Source organism: Benincasa hispida, chromosome 9 (genome assembly GCF_027475165.1).
Source record: "Benincasa hispida cultivar pf3 chromosome 9, pf3_genome.v1.1, whole genome shotgun sequence".
NCBI classification, from domain to species: Eukaryota; Viridiplantae; Streptophyta; class Magnoliopsida; order Cucurbitales; family Cucurbitaceae; genus Benincasa; species Benincasa hispida.
The window spans coordinates 61620542-61634379 of record NC_143486.1 but is presented as its reverse complement, the minus strand read 5'-3'; the positions used below and the strand labels follow the sequence as shown (position 1 = coordinate 61634379).

The following is a 13838-nucleotide window of genomic DNA, read 5'->3' as shown; positions in this document are numbered from 1 at the left end:
AAAAAAAAAAAAAACTATTTTGTTCCTGGTCAATTTTCAAATTTACAATCAGTATCACTAATAATTAATACCAATATAAGTCCTATGTTTTCCTTTTAAATATATTGGAGTCTTATGTTGTGTACTTCATCTAAAAAAACATGAAAACTTTTTGGTATCACATAGCTTTATTTAGAATTTTTTTTTTTTTTAAAAATGAAACTTTTGTAGGAAAAAACCAAACGTCATTGATCCATATATATCAATAATCTCAACAGTTGTGAAACCTGCCAAGCAAAGTCACCCGTCATGGCAAAGACCGATTACATATCTATGAAGGCCTATCACATTCTATACACCTCAAATGTGTTCAATTCTTCACAAATTTAAATTGCACAAACATTTTTTTGGTGGACCTTCAAAACCCATCTAATCAAATTCTTCATAGAAGGCAAAGACCAATTACAGATCTATGAAGGCCTATCACGTTCTACACACCTCAAATTCTTCATTTTAGTGGACCTTCAAAACCCGTCTAATCAAATCCATAAACAAAGATCATCATCATCTTAATTCTTCATTCTCTTCCAATTGCCGTGGGAGCTCGGCAAAATAATGTCAAATCAACAATCTATTAGAAAAATAAACACAAAAGGTGTAAAGATTGTTTTCAAAATGAAGGTTGAGTGTATAAAAGTTAACTACCGATCATCAAAATGGAAGACTTTCGAAATATGCAAGAACTGAATTACTTTCACCTTGCACCAACCTATCACCACCAATAGTTCCTTTGTAAGATTGTGTCATGGTTGTCCGTTCAATTTTTAATTAGAAGATTCAAGAGCATCCCCTCATTGTTCCACCATTAACGAAAAAGAAAAAAGATTATAAAATTGTTCAGTGAAATTAGATTATATAATTGTTCAATGAAAGAAAGTGAATCCATTAAAAGAACATAGAGGGGAAAAGATTGCGATCATGGTCAAGAGAAAAATGAACAATCAATCATAAAAAGAAAGTCAGATTTCCCAGTTCTATCATATTATGAAACTACTCAATGAATAAAGGTACCTTGAAATTTCAACACCGCCGGCCAAGAATCATCTCCAAGAAGCGCTACTAATCAAAGAATACAATGTATCTGCCTTCAAACTTCAATCACCGTTGTGAAACATCGTCCAAGAAACCGCCGATCGATCATCTGCTATTCATCGAACTATAAACCTTGAAATTTAATCCGAAGGCCGCCGATCGATCATCTGCCATTCATCGGACTATAAACCTTGAAATTTCATTCGAAGGTTGCCGGATAAACATTATTCAAGAATCGATAATTTGCTTCCACTGCCCATCAAAGAAAAGGAAATGGAGAGGGAGAAATCTGACAGTAGTGGTTCTTGAGGGTTTAGGAAAAAAAGTGGGAAATGCTCTCAAGTCTGAGAGGGAATTTGTTGTATTTATAGAGAAAAAGGCATGGCTGTTCGTGGGCCTCCCCGGCCCAATTTGTTGTATTTTATAACTGAAGAAAACTTGCCACGTTGCATTTCATTCGAACATGTGTTCTACTCTTTTTTTTTAAAAAAAAAAATGGTAAATAACTATTTAGTTTATAAAAAAAAAAAAAAAACTTATAAATACAATTTCTATCTATATGTTATTCACTTTAATCAACAGTATATTCAACCAATTATCCATCCCTTCTTCTATGACTTATTTAGGAATGATTACTATGTGATAAATTCTTACTACATCTTTTTAGTTTTTCATAAAACAATAATTTTATTATGGTTATTTTGAATTAATGTTAAATAAAATAAAACAAAACTGGTTGTGAATCACTAGTGACATATTTGGGAGTGATTCTAAAATAGTTAAAACCAATTCAAATCATATTTCTAATCATTTAAAATCTATTTCAATGATATGGAAATTATATTTAAAAAGTATAAAACAAAACATTAAGGTCTCATTTGGTAACCATTTGAAAATTAAGCCTACAGATACTATCTTCACCTCTAAATTTCTATCATTGTTTTCTACTCTTTACCAATAGTTTAAAAAACCAAGTCAAATTTTGAAAATCGAAAAAAGTACCTTTTAAAAACTTATATTTTGGCTAAGAATTCAACCGTTGTACTTAAGATACTTGTAAGATTTGAGGACGAAATAGACATAATTTTCAAAACCTAAAACAAAAAACAAAATGATTATCGAACGAGACTAAATTAATTTTGGATTATTAAATGTGTATTTCAAAGTAATTTTGAACATAATAAAAGTTATTTTAATAATTTCGAAATCACTTTCATGCACTAATAAATAGATCTAATTGGTCGTGCACCCTTGAAATTTTTTAATAACTTATTGGATATTTCATTCACAAAGTATGTAATATGTTTATTTTTTCCAAAAAATTATTGATATCCCCAAAATTTTAAGGTTGAGTTGGCTAATTTACTTAAGCCTCTTTGATAACCATTTGATTTTTAGTTTTTAAAAATATGTTTCATATTTTTAAAAACAAAACTATACATGTTTGGTTACTATTTTTGGTTTTCTATTTCTTTAAAAACAAAAAAAGCCAAAAACATGTTTGGTAGTTGTTTTTAGTTTTATGTTCTTTTATAATAATAAAATAAGAATATTCCTACCATAATAGTTTTTTTATTTAATGTATGATTATATCTTTATTTAATTTTTCTTTTAAAAAATCCATATTGATTAAACAATATTGATGTTAATTAATCACAAACAAAATGAGAAAAATAATCAAAATAAACTTATTGACAAATATAAGAGAATAGGAAAAGTGCACCTTGTATTGGTAACTTTCAATTTTTTTTTAAGAATTTTTTGTCCATACTTTCATGTTCTTAGGATCCCTCTCATTTGAATGTAATATCGATTCATTCATGTACCCTTCCTGAACTCAGGTCGTTACAATGTTTCTCATTAAAAAATGAATGCATTATTTCAACAACATGACTCAAGGAACGCTATATGTGTGAGTACAATTGTATATGAAAGACATAATGATTGTAAAGATGATAATTGGAAATAATTGTTTTTTTATGTGCTTTTACTCTAATAAGAAAATAGTAAGGAATTATGTGCGATGCAGGTGTTTGTGAATTTTATTATTGAATATTCAAAAATCATTTTTTAAAAAAAAAAAAATTGTGAATCTTACAATTTATCTCAACAAAGTTTTTTTTTTCTTTTGATAATTTTTTTTTGTGTGACGAACTAGTGACAAAATATTTTCAATATAGTATTTTAATCAATTACATGTAAATTAATCTTGGAGTAAATTTCAATTATGCTACATTTTCATTTCTTTTAGTTTTACCCTTGACTTCTTAATTTTACCACAAAATATCTTTTAAGATGGTATTTTGCATTAAAAAAGAGATGACAAATTAATGAAACTATATGTGAAAATTGCAATGTTGTCATAACTTACAACAATATCACGTAAATTGATGTGATAATGTAAAAATTAGCTATGTAAATTGTTATAATTAACTAGGCTAAATTATAAAAAATGCCAATTTGATGAATTAGTTGTCAAGTACAATTCATTGTTTATTCTAAATGTAAGATTTTTTTTTAACAATTTAATCCTTCAAGAGTTCATTTTTCTTAAAAAAAGTCAACTTCTTAAATAGGCTAAATTATAAAAAATGCCCTTAAGCTTTTTACTTTATATCAAAAATACCTCTGAACATTCAAAAGATTCAAAAATACCATTAAACTTTAAAAAAACTGTTAAAAGTATCATTGCCGTGAGTTTTGGATGGAAACTGTTAGTATTTTGTTTAAAAAAATACCATTAAACTTAAAAAAAGGTTAAAAAAAGATCACTAAACTTCAAGAAAAATTAAAAAATACCATTACTGTTAATACACGAACATAAACCATTAGTACCTCATTGCATAAAAACCTATAAGCTTTCAAAAGTTGCATTAATACCCATACTTAAAAAAAGTTTTAAAAAAATGCTCTTACCATTTATCTATACCTCATCACCTCATCACCTCATCACCTCTTCCATTTTCTCTCTCTTCTATTTTAATTTATGACCTATCAATTATTTATTTTCTCTATTGTTTTCCTCCCCTCTTACTCTCCTTCTTGTTAATTGTTCAACCTTTTATTTATCTAATTAAAAGAATTGCCCCATTAGTTAATGTATAATATAGATTATAACAAAAAGAAGAGGCTACTAGAAGCACCAAGGGAACTTTAGGACTTATATATTTTAACAAGATTATACATTAATTAGTAGTTGAGTGCATGTTAATAGCTATATATCAAGTAGTTTAAGGATCGATCACAAAAATAGTTACATTTAGATGATTGCATTTTAAAAAATACCTACAATTTAGTTTTTTTTGCAAAAATGCATAATCCTTTTACTTTAGTAGTATTTGTTGGATTTGTTGGGACAATAATACTCCCAACTAAGATTCTACTATTTTCTAGCAACTACTTCAATCCCCATAAAAAAATAAAAATAAAAATAACAAACAACATCGTATCAAATATAAAATAACAACATATACAAAATTTTGAATTAAACCAAACAAATTCAAATACGAAGATCCCCACCTGATACAGTTTCAAATTCAAAATTACTCATTTTCCCGAACTAATCCTCAAACTCATAGACATATATATACATGTTGTATATATGTGCAGGGAAAAATGACGCTAGTGTTACTTGGTATACACAAACACCTTATATGATCTATGACGTGCATAAAAGTAGAGACGTGTATATATATAAATACATCTATATCTAAGTACAACTAACAAAATAAAAACCAACCATCCAGGGGTAAATAAATAGTCAAAAATTGCTAAACCTCCTAACTATTCTAATCTCACAAGCAACTTATAGAATTGACTAAGGAGTAAATAAACATGCGGAAAAACTTATCTTGTGGATAAATTCTACGATGCATATATGCATAAATACAAGTCACATTATAAATAACATCAAGTATATGTGTATATTTATAATAATCTCTACTATATTAAAAGGGGCTAAGAGAGGAGAATTTTTCACTTCCTTTTTTGCCCCTATCTTTTTTATTAATATCACTTTCACACCTTCCATGGTAAGTATGTGTCTTTCACCCACACCTCATGGAAAAATATTAATTTTATAATGAGATATCTTTCTTTCTATAATTTTACATTCATTTTTAACCTAAAATTTTCGAAACATTATATCTCTTCATATTGCAACCTTTAGAGAAAAACTATCTCCTTATCAAAAGATCAATTTTTTCAACCGCTTTCAACAAAATACGCTTTTGTGCAAATCTACCAAGGGGGATATATCTCTGTTAATATTCAAGGTCACCACCAATTTTTGCATTTGTTTTTTGTTAGGAATTTTGATATTTTTGGTGCAAGATCACATATGTTTATGATGGTTGCTTCTTAAATTTGTTCTATTTGTAACTCTATTATAAGGAGGCTTCAACTATGGAATGGTACCCAAAATATAGATGTTGAGTTTACGATTGTTCATTATATTTTCAAGACTTTCAGACTTATGACTGATTAAGTAAATATAGCCATATTGAGAGTAATTGTCAATAAAACAGACGAAGTACTGATATCCTCCTCGAGCTTTAACATTCATCGGACCACAAAGGTCTGAATGTATAAGTTTAAGAGGTTCTTTGACATAAAGACCTTTGTCAGATCTTTTCCTTTGTCAGAAAAAGATCTTTTCATCCCTTTTCCCTCAAGACATGATTCACATGGAGGTAGGGAACTGTCTTCTAACTGATTTAGATGATTGATGACGAAAAATTAATTACCAAGTCGTCAAAGACTTGATGACTAAAATTAGGTGAACGCAATATGCAATGTATGTCTTAAGGTATGCGTTGATTATCATGTGTCGATGGTCATGCGTTGGAATGAAACTATGCGTTAACGAATGTATGCGATGACCATGCGTTCCTGTTACAAGTATTCTTGCACTCACGCTAAGTATAACGCGAACGCAAGTTTCTCGGGTGATCAGAGGTCGAACTAGGGACTTGTAGCTAGACGTATGTGGTAATGTGTATGCGATGGTTGAATAAAAGAATGATGGAGGGGTATAAGCTAACACTACTCCTACTCCTAACTAACAGACAACGCGATGAGAAATATGAATGAGAGGTAGAGACACGACAACTGTTGACGCGTAGTAAATGAATGAAAAATAGATAAAATGTGGAGACGTATTCATTGCAACCCTTAAGAGTGACCGCAAGGGCAACCTCAGCCAATGCAAACTATGTGATCATGCTACACACACTAGAGCCTAAGTCTAGGACGTATGTGATGTGTATGCAAAAGGGACGAAATGACCGCATACAGCGACTCTATCCTACTTCTTGGACACAACCATTGTCCTCTCCGTAGGGTGCATACTTTGTGTAATAGAAAATGGAGCTTATTCCTAGGTTCCCCATTCTTGCTTATCCAAAAGTAATCTTGCTCTCTCGAGTCTAGATTCTAACCTAGCTCTCTCAAGTCTTAGGTTCTTTCTTTAGACTCTCTCTTAAGTAGCTCTAAAGGTGTGATGGACACATACATAAGACAAGGTAACCGTAAAAACTTGGTTGATGTAAGATTATTCCTATCTCTAGTGAATACATGCTTACATTGCTTAATGCGACCAACCACTTACCCTCCCGGATAGTTAGTTGTTTCTGACTTTACTCATACACAAGCATTGCGTCCGCCTATAGACAGGCATTGCTACAGCTTCACACCAAACAAATAAGGTTTTCTCACACACTCATGCAACGCACACCTCCCGGTGGTTTGCTACATGCTTCATATCTCTAATCCACATGACTAAGTATGCGATACTTTAGCAATCTCACTGAGTGATGCAATGAAAGTTAAGGATGCTAAGTAAAGAAAGATGGAGATGGAATCGAAGGAAACATAGAAATGCATTGAACACAAAATGTAATACAATACAATATGAGAAAAGAAGAGAAAAGGAAAAGACTAGCTGGAAGCAATGTCTTGCTTCCAGCGAATGTGTGTCAAGGCTGCCGATGGTGTCATGGATGGGCGGCGGAGCTGACTCTCTCGAGATCTAACTTCGACGAAGGCTCCAGTCATCACTCGGAATGGATGAAGGAGACGAAAAACTCTCAATCTTTTCTTCTAACGCGTTTTTCTGGATCACAAGGATCTGCCCGAAGTCTGAAACTTAGACGACTTAAAATTATGATTGACGGCTTCTATTTATAGAGCTTGATCGCCGTCAGCATTAATGGACCTACTCTGATTTTGACATTAGCGGCGTGTTGGTCCTTTTCTGAGTCTCTTCTGCTAACGGCATGATAGATGAAATGTTAACATCATCTTTTGATTTTCCCGAGATATGCGTTGATGCGTTCATTCCACCAACCTTGCTTTCATCCCACTATTATGGTTATTGTGTAGTCGCAATCATGTAGTGACCGCATTCGCTTAATACTGCAACTTCTACACGATGACCGCAATCGCTTGACGATCGCAACTCTTATGCGATGGACGCATGTGGTTAATCACCGCAATACCCATGCATTGATCGCATGCGTTCGCCTTTGTGATGGAGAGTTTCTTCGCATGCGGTCGTCTATGCAGTAGTCCGACTTTCGCGTTTGCGTCCACTTCCTGCGTTAGCTACAAAAATAGACAATTGAACGCATAATAACATATAATAATGGGTTAGCCGAGATTCTCAATGCTGAACGCCGCAAACTCATTTTCTCATGAATTCCTAACATAATTGTGGCATATTCTGCTTAACAGCCTTCATCATTCTAAATAAAAGACCTAAGATGACATGCATTTCTACATGTCATTAATGACCGTTTTTTACCAATCTCTCAATCCTATTGAGATTAATGTGACCAAGCCTGAGGTGCCAAAGATAGGAGTTAGGAGAAATTTTTCGCTTTTTATTATGAGTTTCAGCCGTTTTAAACATCTCTATATTTAAAATGGCTTTTGCTTCAATTTGTTGTAATATGTATAAGTTATTTTCTAGTCTAGAAGAACAAATATGAACACCTCTTGGATAAACAAACACTTCATTACATTCAAAATATACACTGTATATATTCTCTAAAAGACAGGAAATGGAGATAAGATTTCTTTTAATCTTAGGTACAAAGAACACATTCTTGAGCAACATAAAAGAGTCTCCAAAAATCAACTTCACATCTCCCACTGCTTCAGCTGAAATGACTTCACCTGTTCCCACCTTGAAAGTCATCTCGTATTCAAAAAGTCTTCTCCAAGAACTAGTTTCCTGTAGAAAAGTACAAACATGATTAGCAGCACCTGAATCTAATATCCAAGTAAGGTGAGATTTTTCCACTATTCATGTTTCAATAACTAGTAAACATATTTACCTTGTTTAGTCTTTTCTACTTTCTTTTCAGCTAGATATTTTGGGCAATTTCGTTTCCAATGCCCAACCTCTCCATAATGGAAACATTTTCCCTTGGGAGTTTTGTTTTTGGGTTTCTTCGCAACGACTTTCTTTTTCCCCTTTCCTTTATTCTTCATCTGTACGGCTTTATCCTTAGAAGAAGAAGGACCAACTTTCTTATCATCAACGGGTTTCGTACCAGACGTGGACCCTTTGTAAAACTTTTTCGGTTTCAAAATAACATTAATTTCTTCTTCCTTCAGTTTCATCATAGATTGATAAGTATGCAATTCATTCAACAACGTTGTTAAGTTTTAAGTGATTATGTTCATGACAACATTTATCTTGAACGACAGATAGCTCTTAAGAAGAGATTCCAGTATCATGCTCACTTGATTTGTCTCGTCTATCATAGCTCCGTGAGCCTCCGCAATATTAAAATGGACCATCATGTCGAGAACGTGTTCTCTTATTTTGGTCATCTTTCATACATGTCACATACACATACTTGATGGCTTCATGTCTAATAGGCGATGACTATTTCCCAAACATCTCTTGTAATGATGCCATAATCTCACGAGCTGTGGGCATGACCTCATGTTTCTTGTTGATTACATCAGATATACTCGCCAAGATATAGGTTCGGGCTTTTTCGTTTGCCCTCACCCACCTATCATAGACATCCCGAAAATTTTGGGTAGCCGTTGAATTGGGATCTGGAGGATGTTCCTTCGTCAACACAAACCTCAAATCGTCTACTACTAATATTGTATTGATATTTGACTTCCAATTCGAATAACCCTCTCCATTATATTTGTCAGAAGCAAGAAATTGTATGATTGAGTTCGACATTGCTGAAACATTTTAAATAGACTCTATTCAATATGCATCTAAATCCATTTTAGCAAAACTAATAAAGTACCCTTTAAATCATTGCAACGATACTTAAGTGATTTAGAACAAGTGCTACCGTGGGACAGTCAAGAATTCCTTCACAGAAGCAAGACAGTTCTTGACCAAATACTATTATCTAGAATAACTCATATTCCAATAGTTCTTTTGGTTATCGATTTCAGTCAAGATCTTTACTAACAATTAGTAATTCTTGTAAGTGTGACCCACCTTCTTCAGATATTATAGGATGGTATGAATATGCCTCCGAGATAGAAGACAATATCCAAGATGGAACTATAAGACCCTATTTATTTTACTGAAGCCTGGGTTGTTTCGAATCCTATGTTACAACCCTCCTAGGGATCGCCGCGATCAACGACAGTAGGTGCAACATAGGAATATCACGATTCAAACTAATGGAGGAGATCGTAGGACAATGTTGACACATTTCCTTCACCCACTTACTATGAACCACCTCTCATTCACCTTGTTATTGACCCATGCACACTTTCCGTATGGAGCAGTCGAGGTAAAATTGACACGAAGCCGAGCATGGATCTCACGGTGTGAACTCTTGAGGACGTGAGAGCTAATAACTATATATCAAATATATTGTTAATGTCCTACTAAAGTGTTCTAAATGTTTGGGTAATTTACTTAGGCATGATGACTAATTTGATACAACCTAAGTCTAAGTTGTTTGTCCAAATATAACTCTTATAATTGGATTTAATCTACAATGTTTAGGTGATAAACCATTTTATTATCTCACATCGCTCACGTAAGCTCATAAAAACAGTTAACAACTCTCAATAATTCGGTCATAATACCCAGGTAGGAGGTGTTCCGTAAACCATCAACTTAAGTACCCCTAGCCTTAGACAGGTTTATGAATCGATATGAGTTGTGACCGTATTTTATAAGGTAACAATCTATTTTAAAGTTTAAAATTAGTTGTTAACCTAAGTGAGCATGCAACTGTTCTTTGTTATGGATTTTAAACGTCTAACCAATTGTATAACAACTTACAAAATTTAGACATGCTTAACATCCACAACATTCAACAAAGGTATCTAATATAACCATTATATTAAACACAACTCTCACATGCATACTATATATTATAACAACTATAACATACTTTCAATGCATGTAACATGCTTCCTACGGTGGGGTTTTAAATCTACATGGCATACTGTATGCATATACATGAATTATTTAATTTTTACATACATCTCATGCATAAAAATTTAAATACTAACTGATATGGTTTTCGTTTTGGCATAAACAAGCAAACAGATTTCTAACTATTACAAACAGCTTCAAAACCATCTTTGAAACACTCGAACCACTCCAAACCAAACCCAAACAACTTGAACCGGGCTGGATGAATCTGAACTGGACCAGCCAAAACCCTTTGAGGTTGAACCGGATTGGACCTTGAGAAAATCGATCGAACCGACTACTCTCGATCCAACCTCAAAGTGTTGCTAAGGCCGATTATGTAGCACTGAAGGTGATCGTCTAGTGTCATCACCTTATGTTGAGAGGAGGTACATGATCACTTAGTGTTTTGTCGAAAGCTAAACGATTGTTTAGCTCTATCGTATAGGACTACACGATCACTTAGCTCCATCGCCTCGCTATCGCTTAGCTCCAGCGCATAAAACTAAACGATCACTTAACACCATCGCTCGGTGCTTTCATGTCATCGCTTAGTATCCGCTGCGACTAAATGATCGCTTAGCTTCATTGTATAGAACATCATCACGTCGCTTAACATTTATCTACACGATCGCTTAGCTCTGCGTCTAAACGATTGTTCAGTGCTATCACGTAGCACTTCATCGCATCACTTAGAGCGCGTCGTAGATAAACAATCGTATAGCACCATCGTTTAGAAAATTCAACGTATCGTTTAGTTCCCACGACAAAACTAAACGAATGCGTAGTGCTATCGTATAGTAAATTCACACATCGCTTAACTTCCGCAGGTACACGATCACTTAGCGTTCAACATCATAACGACTAGAGCCCATTGTTAAACGATCGTCTAGCTTTTCTTCGCATCCTATAACGTCTAGAGCTAAACGATCACTTAGCAACTGAACCTCAGCAACAAATTTGAGCAGAAGCTGAAAAATACTGGAACAGCAGCTCGGCCTTTTTCACTTGTTTCTTCAATTACATCTTAATTTCAACTCTAATGACTTCAAATAAATTATAGACTCTTGTTAACACATAAAAGCTCATCAAACAAGAGCCAATTACAAATTTAATTTAGAAATTAAAGAGAATTAAGATACCAAAACTCAAAAAACCATACCAGTGCATCAGTTTCATATATCTCATGAAAAACACTCACCACACAAAAATTAAACTGAATTGAATTCTTAAAAGATGGTATGATACCAATTGAAAGAGTTAAATAATATGCAGCGGAAGTATCAAGGATCTATAAGCATTCAAATTCACTAATCTTGGTAGAAACTAAAGCATGCTTTTCTAAAAAGAGGGTTTTAAGATCATACCTTTGAAGAACACACCAAGATCTTGATCGTACAGCAGCAGTCTTCACAAAAACACATCGTGAACCACCTCAAGGTCTTCTCCACTATGCTCTTGGAGCTTTAGATAGAGTTTTGGGACTCAAGAACAGCTTGAATTGGTGAAGAATAGTGAAGAACATACAGTAGCCCAAAAGGAAGAACACTTTCTTCTCACAGAGATTTTCTCTTAAAATTTCTGCATTAGATTTTCTCAAAAGACTCCAAACTTCTTTATTTATTGTAGATGAACATGCAAGGAAGTTAATTGCATGGCTTTTAGCTCATGCTTGGAGAATTAATGATGAGAAGTTAATGGTCTTTGTGTGGGCAAGAAGATGAAGATAATAGAAAAACTGCATTCTCCATTTTGTATTTGATGTAAAAACCGATTTCCAATTTCCTTTTTCTTTTAAAAATAAAAAATGATTTCAAAACCATTTTGATTAACATGCAAGGAAGTAAATTGCACGGCTTGCAGCTGAACATGCAAGGAAGTGAATTGCATGGCTTGCAGCTCATGCTTGGAGAATTAATGATGAGAAGTTAATGACCTTTGTGTGAGCAAGAAGATGAAGATAATAGAAAAACTGCATTCTCCAATTTGTATTTCATGCAAAAACCGATTTCCAATTTCCTTTTTCTTTTAAAAATAAAAAATGATTTCAAAACCATTTTGATTAATAAAACTGAAAAATGATTTTCTTAAATAAATTTCATATATTAATTAATTTAATAACAAATATTAAATTAATTTTTGCACAATAATCATCTTCATATATTTAAATCATATTTAAATATATATTCTCATGTTCCATTTAATTTTAATGTTTCAAATTAATTTCTCAAGTAACTCTAAAGCTTATTCATTTACGAGCTAGTAGGGGGACCTCGCGACCTACAGATCATAGGCTCCAACGATTCAAGATTAATCGGCTAAACTCATTAGTCCGATCTAACCCCATTTGTTAACTAATGGGACACTCCACTATAGCCCATAGTTGAACTCCCCTCACTGTAGGTATATTATGTCAACTTAATAACTATAATCCGTAAGTCGATCCTTCACAGGTTTTTCATAATCACAGCTAGGTCAAAAATACCGTTTTACCTCTGTGAATACATCTTGTTCCTTAAATTTCTATTGATCCTCTAATGAACAATTATGATTCATAATCTTTATGAATAAAATATTTTCTCTATAATGAGAAGGCGGGGCCCCGAATGTCAAGACTTGGAATCAATACTTAAGAGAACAACCTATTTACTAACCCTAAATAGGGTAGGATTGAATTCCATCTTGCAAGGCTATGTTCCCAACTATTCATCCGGTCTTATCCCCAAAATGGTAAGCTTATTGAGTAGTGCTGTTGGACTACTCCCACCATTTGCATATCAAAGGATAATCCCAAACAAATAAGAGTTCATAGCTAGCTCAGGATTAAGATTGAGTTAACCTAGGTTATATGATAAATGAAATAGTCAGTTTTAACAATAAACGCTCGTTATAAAGAAAAGTGACTATTTTCGTGGTCTGGTCTATATGTAAACTCATTATAAAGAAAAGTGACTATTTTCGTGGTCTGGTCTATATGCAAACTCATTCCATAGGATGCCTCCACTCACATGTCTCAACATAAACGATTTGTGGATCACATCGTTTGTAGCACCTTACAACCTCTTGTAACAACTATATAGTGGGTCGCATCCAATAGTGTTACCAGGATGAGATACCCAATTTCATCCATATATTCATTAGACCATTTAGGCTATATACTATCAACTTGATCCTATTTATGTCACTACATAAAGTTATAGCATTAAGACTATGGCAAGGATGCGTTTATTGGATTTTCATAATAAGATGCAAAATCAACAAGTCATTATTATTGATAAATAGAATGTTTAGCACGAACTGTGAGTTCTAGGACATTCCCAACATCTTAGACAGGTGAATTCCATGTCTGAAA

The 13838-nt window shown here is 33.2% G+C and overlaps 1 long non-coding RNA gene across 1 annotated transcript; it reads right to left on the bottom strand.

The window, feature by feature from the left end:
- Positions 1–239: 239 nt before the first annotated feature.
- On the bottom strand, positions 240–1414 carry LOC150033983 (uncharacterized). Its single transcript, XR_016532377.1, has 2 exons — positions 738–1414; positions 240–610 (listed from the first exon to the last, which is right to left on the bottom strand). It is a non-coding gene; the product is annotated as an uncharacterized LOC150033983 (long non-coding RNA).
- Between the last annotated feature and the right edge of the window lie 12424 nt (positions 1415–13838).